Below are 6,183 nucleotides of genomic sequence, written 5' to 3' on the forward strand. Positions count from 1 at the left end.
GGTTGGACTGGATGATCTCCTGAGGTCCCTTCCAACCCCACCAGTCTGGGATTGTGTGTAATTCCTTTCATGGAACTGGCAGGTGTTTTCTGTTGACCTGCAAGCAAAGGATGTGTTTTGCTCTCGGATATTATACTCCTTGACTTTTTGCAGGATTCAGAGCAGCAGGGTTTGTGTAAGATGAGAGCCACGTACAGGCTTAGAAAGCGAAGGGGATGTGGTAGCAATAGAGGAAGCTCCTCTTCCCCTCGGGTGGAGCCAGCGCATCCTCGGATGAATAGAGGCTTTGTTAGGAGGAGGGTTGTGTGTGTGCAGCCAGCCAGTGCTCTGTGAGCTGTCCTCTGCATGAGCAGGGATGGAGGTCTCTGCTGGGGCATACAAATAATCTGTACAGCTGAGTCTGGACAGGCATGTGCTGCTGGAGGAGCAGTTTTAGTTTGTACACACGTTCCTGGAAGTGCTGCTATTAGTAAATGCTCAAACCTGCTCAGGTGTGAGCACTTGGTACCTGTCCTGTATGTCTGTGTGTTTCTAACTCCCTGTGTTTAAACACCGAGCCATACGTGCAAGTGATTGCAAGGTGTGGTGGATTGGCTTCACCCTTTTGGCTTGCACCTTGCAGCCAAACACAGCCTGCTCTCTCAGAGAATGGGGGTCCCTCATACAATAGATTTGTGCCTTTGTACAGGATTTTATTCCAGGTTAGGAGTGAAGTGACTGGGAAGTGAGATGAGCTGCTTTATACCCAGCCTAGAGTACAAACACCACTTGGGCAGCTAACACAGGGTAGTTAAATTGTTAATATTCATTTGCTTTTGTGACTATTTCTTAAGAGACAATGAGAACACTCACATCAGGCACTAGAGGTAAGAAGAAAGAGCTCCAAAGATAGACATTTATCTGTGTGAGATGTTAAAACCTTGGCAGTGTACTGAACACAACCATAATCCTGAGATATACCACGTGTGCCCAGATTAATTGCAGCAGGGCCAAAATCAGCCATGGACCCAGGCTCTTGAGTAGCGTAACCCCATCGAGCTGTCGTTACGATGGCCGTGGGCTGTCTCATGAAGAAGAACTGGAAAGAGGAACAAAGGCAACCAAAAGCCACCGGTGTCCTGGGTCTGAGCGTCATCTCGTTGCTAAAGGTGGGGCAGTGCCATATGGCAGCTTGTGCTGGGTGAAAGCAGAGGCAGCCAGACCCAGAGCTGCGTGCAGTGCAGGCGCCGTGCAACGTGCGAGGTTACACAGGCAGATTGTCTTGAATCTGAAACAATCACTATTTCTGGTCCTTTTCGCCAAAGCCTCTGGCAATGCCTGGGGTGACTGTTCTGGGCCTCCCGCGTCCGTCAGTTCACACCTCCCTCCATCTGTAGCACCGTGTTCGCAGCACAGCCACGCTCTGGTGAGGACTTTGCTGCCAGATCGCCTCCATCCTGACTCACAGCAGCTCAAACCCTCCCTCGCTCATGAGTCCCCACAGCATTTGCTAAGACACCTCGATCTAAGTGGCTCAGTGAAATTACAGTTCATGTATTTCTGCTCTTCTAGATGCTGCTTCCCCTGAGCAGGTCATAGAATCATAGAATCCCAGACTGGTTTGGGTTGGAAGGGACCTTAAATCTCATCCAGTCCCAACCCCCCTGCCATCAGCAGGGACACCTTCCACTAGACCAGGTTGCTCAAAGCCTCATCCAACCTGGCCGAGAACACTTCCAGGGAGGAGCAGCCACAGCTTCTCTGGCCAACCTGGGACACTGGCTCACCACCCTCACAGCCAAGAATTTCTTCCTCACATCTCATCTCCATCTCCCCTCTGCCACTTTCAAGCCATCACCCCTTGTTCTGTCACTCCCTGCCCTTGGCCAAAGTCCCTCCCCAGCCTTCCTGGAGCCCCTTCAGGTACTGGGAGGCCACTAGAAGGTCTCCCCAGAGCCTTCTCTTCTCCAGGCTGAACAGCCCCAACTCTCTCAGCCTGTCCTCACAGCAGAGCTGCTCCAGCCCTCGCATCATCCTCGTGGCCTCCTCTGGACTCGTTCTAACTGGTCCAGGTCTTTCTTGTGTTGGGGAGATGGGGGATGAGTCTCAGCCTGTGACATTGTTGGGAGCATGGTGCCCTGGGAGCACCAAGCTGGGGACTGAGACCTGTCCCCTCCCCAGTGCCTGTCCTGTCCCAAGGGTCAGGCTGCCCCAGGGGCCCCTCTTGCTCTCAGAGGGCTTTTTTAGGCTTCGTGCATCCGGAACGGTTGGCGTCAGGCTATTGACATTACTCAACACTTCCCTTCACCACGCTGCTGAGATAGTCATTACCTAATCCTCACAACACCCTTTCGAGAGGGTGAAACGCTGTTATCTCCTCTTAGCAGTTGGAGGCACGAAGAATAAATGCCAGTGTTTTCAACAACCCTCTGATTTTGACCAAGTGACTTGCACCAGTTAGCAGTGGAGCAGGATTCACATACCCGCTGTTCATGACTCCAGATCAGTATTTGTTCTATGCAGGAAAAAGATTAAAGTATCATAGTCATCAGCTGTAATTATCTTTGTGGGAAGTAGCAGCCCAGCGTTGAAGGCCTCTTCAAGCCAGCAGAGATGTAACGAGATTCAGATGTAACGTGTACGATGCTCAGGCTGCAGCTTTTAACAGTGCAGGGAACAGCACTTGAAACAATTGACCAAGGATTCAGCACATGCTGAATGGGTTTTGGTCAAAAGGAAACCTTCTGCTAGTGCCTTAGTTTAACCATAGGGATAGATTAGGCTCTAAACTGGAAGAGGGGAGGTTTAGATTAGATATTAGGAAGAAGTTCTTCACTGTGAGGGTGGTGAGACAGTGTCCCAGGTTGGCCAGAGAAGCTGTGGCTGCTCCTCCCTGGAAGTGTTTAAGGCCAGGTTGGATGAGGCTTTGAGCAACGTGGTCTAGTGGAAGGTGTCCCTGCTGCTGGCAGGGGGGTTGGGACTGGATGAGCTTTAAGGTCCCTTCCAACCCAAACCAGTCTGTGATTCTGTGATTCTATGATTGGATGTTCTCTGGTTTATAGAACGTTAGGTGAGGTTAATCTCCTTGCTCCTGGCTCACGTGTAAACCGATGGACTCTTGGAGGATGTAGTGAGGCTGCCGCCATGCCGGGGCAGGCTGAAGCTGTGGGATCCCATAGGATTCTCCACAGCTATCCTTAGGAGTTGTGCCTGGGCTGCAGCTGGGGCTCCTCTTTGCTCTGGTGACAAGACCAGAGCAAACATCTGCTTCCTTGTCATCCTTCAAGCAGCTCTGTGATGAGAGAGGCAATGCTGAGCATCCAAGGGGGGGACCAAAATCCTCCCTCCTCCACTTTCACCTTCCCTCTCTTCTTCTCTTTGTTCAGCTTAACCTTCTACCTCCCCTGTGCCCTTTCCCTTCCTCTGCCTCCCTGCCACTGCAGATGTGTGCTCCCTTTCCACCAAAAATGGGGCAGTGAGGTACCTCTCCCTGCACCCCATCTTTCCTACTCTCCAGCTTTCTCCTTTGCCCTGTCCTGGGAGGTCTGTGATCATAGAATCATAGAATCACAGACTGGTTTGGGTTGGAAGGGACCTTAAAGTTCATCCAGTTCCAACCCCCCTGCCAGCAGCAGGGACACCTTCCACTAGACCAGGTTGCTCAAAGCCTCATCCAACCTGGCCGAGAACACTTCCAGGGAGGAGCAGCCACAGCTTCTCTGGCCAACCTGGGACACTGTCTCACCACCCTCACAGTGTGCCCAGTGTCCCACACAGCCATGGAGAGGTTTTCCTGGAGAAAGACTTTTTATAGCATCTCTTGTGAAGCAGGTTGACAGCTCTTTGGAAACACCAGCTGCTTATCACCAGTGCAAACCCTTCTGAGACAGCAGCTTCAGCACTGCACGTTTCAAGCCAAGATCTATTAATACAGCGTGAAGTGGCTGAGAGGTCAGAGGGAACGTGATGGCTTTTCTGAAAGGAAGGAGGGAAGGAAGGGCCAAACCCTGCTGCTCTTGCTGTTGGGAGCTCCTGGTATGGTCTGTAATATGGGTGGTATGACCGAGGCAGAGATTAACAAATGAATTAGGGAACATCTGTGATGATAGGTGGAGTACACAGGGAGTAAGAGATCCTAATCTATTGGAGCCTAATCTAATTTTTTATGTTTTCAGAGGAGAGGAAGGAGCCAGCTGTAACACTAGACAAGGACACTGGCTTCTTCCTTGTGTTGAAAGTCTCTTGTCATTATTTTTTCCATTTGTGGCATCCCCACTTCAAAGCATCACTTCCTAAAACATTCATGTGTAGCAAGGTGCTGCTCTTCGATCTTTCTTCCCGTGCCTCAGTTTCCAGAGTGATATCCCTGAGTGGGGACACGCAGTGACTGGCACTACAGCAAAAGCAGGTTCTCACACACAACCTCACCTCCAAGCTCTGGACATGTTTTTCCCTCCTGAACATACCTGACAGGACAAGATCAGAGGCTGCAGCCCAGGGTCCCTGTCCCTTTGTAGCCACTACATGCACAAATCTCTTTCTGATTCACTATGTGAATTGCAGAGAGGGAAAAAAGAAAAACAAGACACTTCCGATAGCAAATTTTTCCAAGCCTGAGGTCATTGCTTAAGTGCAAATAGTCACTCTTGTTTGCCCGGCTGCATCACACACAAGGTGGTGATGATGCAGGAGAAGCTGGAGCACAGGAAGTTAAAAAACTAATAATTATTTCTGGCTTGTCGCTGCAAGGGAGAGGTGCCAGGAGTGCTTATGGTTTGGAAGGATGGGAGCTAACCCCTCAACCCAGCTGGTGGGAAGGACTGTCCCATTACTGATGGCCAAGGAAACCACTCTGTCAGGCTCCCACACTGGAAAACACACTAGAGGAAAAGGAAACTTTCCAGTGCTGCCATGTGGTAAGAGTGTAATTTGGAGTCCAAATTTATGATGGCTGTGGGAAGGCTTTGAAGATGGGTGCTATGGAGCCAGGCAAAATGCAGCCACCCTGGAGCAGCCTGGCCTCTCCTGTTTGCTTAGGAAACAACTACAAATAGGATGCAGAAAGTACAGTAAGAATCTTCCAGAGTGAAAAGAGAGCAAATCCTCTCCCACTCCATGAGCAAACCTCCAGCCTTGAGGGGTTCAGAAGGATACAGTGATGGGGGGAGCTATCCTGTCCAGTGTATCATTGTTTTACATCTTCTGCTGAAGCCTCTGGTACTGAGGGCTGTCAGAGACAGCTGGACCTCCAGTCCCATCCAGTCTGGCAGTCCCTGTGACATTTTGCTTGGAAAATGAGAAATTTCTGTCGAGGCTGCAGAGTGCCAGTTTCTTTGACAGCCCAAAGCGTTGTGTTACTGTGTGAGCGCAGGCAGATGTTCTGGACAGTGACCTTGTCAGAGCACATTTCCTAAGTGGTACGAGACAGGCTGAAAAACACAAGTGCCCCAAGAGGAGGTGCTAAGCCAGGCTGATATGATAAAGAGCACCAAGCTGGTGAGCTGGGAAGGCAGGATGGTGTCATAGATAGAGACCTGGCTGGAGAATCAGGACGTCTGACTTCTTTTCTTGCTGCCTTTTCAGCACAGCTGGGGAAATGTGGTTACCCTCTTTCTTATTTTGATTGCAAGGTTGGCATTGCAAGGACATCGTGCTTATTAGGAGGTTGCCCCTAATCCAGCTGTGACTGGGGAACCTGGTATGATGCTGTGTTATGTGGGTTATCAAAGCAGAGTTAGCAGGTCCACATGGCAGCTGTAGATGTTCTGAAGAACCTCACAGCTCCTTAAGTGAGACTGTCTTCTCCTGAGACATTGTCGCCCCAAGGCTTCATAGAATCATAGAATCATAGAATGGTTTGGGTTGGAAGGGACCTTAAAGCTCATCCAGTCCCAACCCCCCTGCCAGCAGCAGGGACACCTTCCACTAGACCAGGTTGCTCAAAGCCTCATCCAGCCTGGCCAAGAACACTTCCAGGGAGGAGCAGCCACAGCTTCTCTGGCCAACCTGGGACACTGTCTCACCACCCTCACAGCCAACAATTTCTTCCTAATATCTAATCTAAACCTTCCCTCTTTCAGTTTAAACACATTTCTCCTTGTTTTGTCATTAACTGTCCTTATGAAAAGTCCCTCCCCAGCCTTCCTGGAGCCCCTTCAGGTACTGGGAGGCCACTAGAAGGTCTCCCCAGAGCCTTCTCTTCTC

General features: G+C 50.4%; 1 protein-coding gene across 1 annotated transcript in view; it reads left to right on the forward strand.

Annotated features, from left to right (window-relative positions):
- The window catches only part of LOC104530882 (A disintegrin and metalloproteinase with thrombospondin motifs 10-like), a 22,905-nt gene that overhangs the window by 455 nt on the left and 16,267 nt on the right, over positions 1–6,183 (forward strand). The window lies entirely within an intron of this gene.

This window comes from Antrostomus carolinensis, unplaced genomic scaffold, assembly GCF_000700745.2.
Source record: "Antrostomus carolinensis isolate BGI_N321 unplaced genomic scaffold, ASM70074v2 scaffold30780, whole genome shotgun sequence".
Classification (NCBI taxonomy): domain Eukaryota; kingdom Metazoa; phylum Chordata; class Aves; order Caprimulgiformes; family Caprimulgidae; genus Antrostomus; species Antrostomus carolinensis.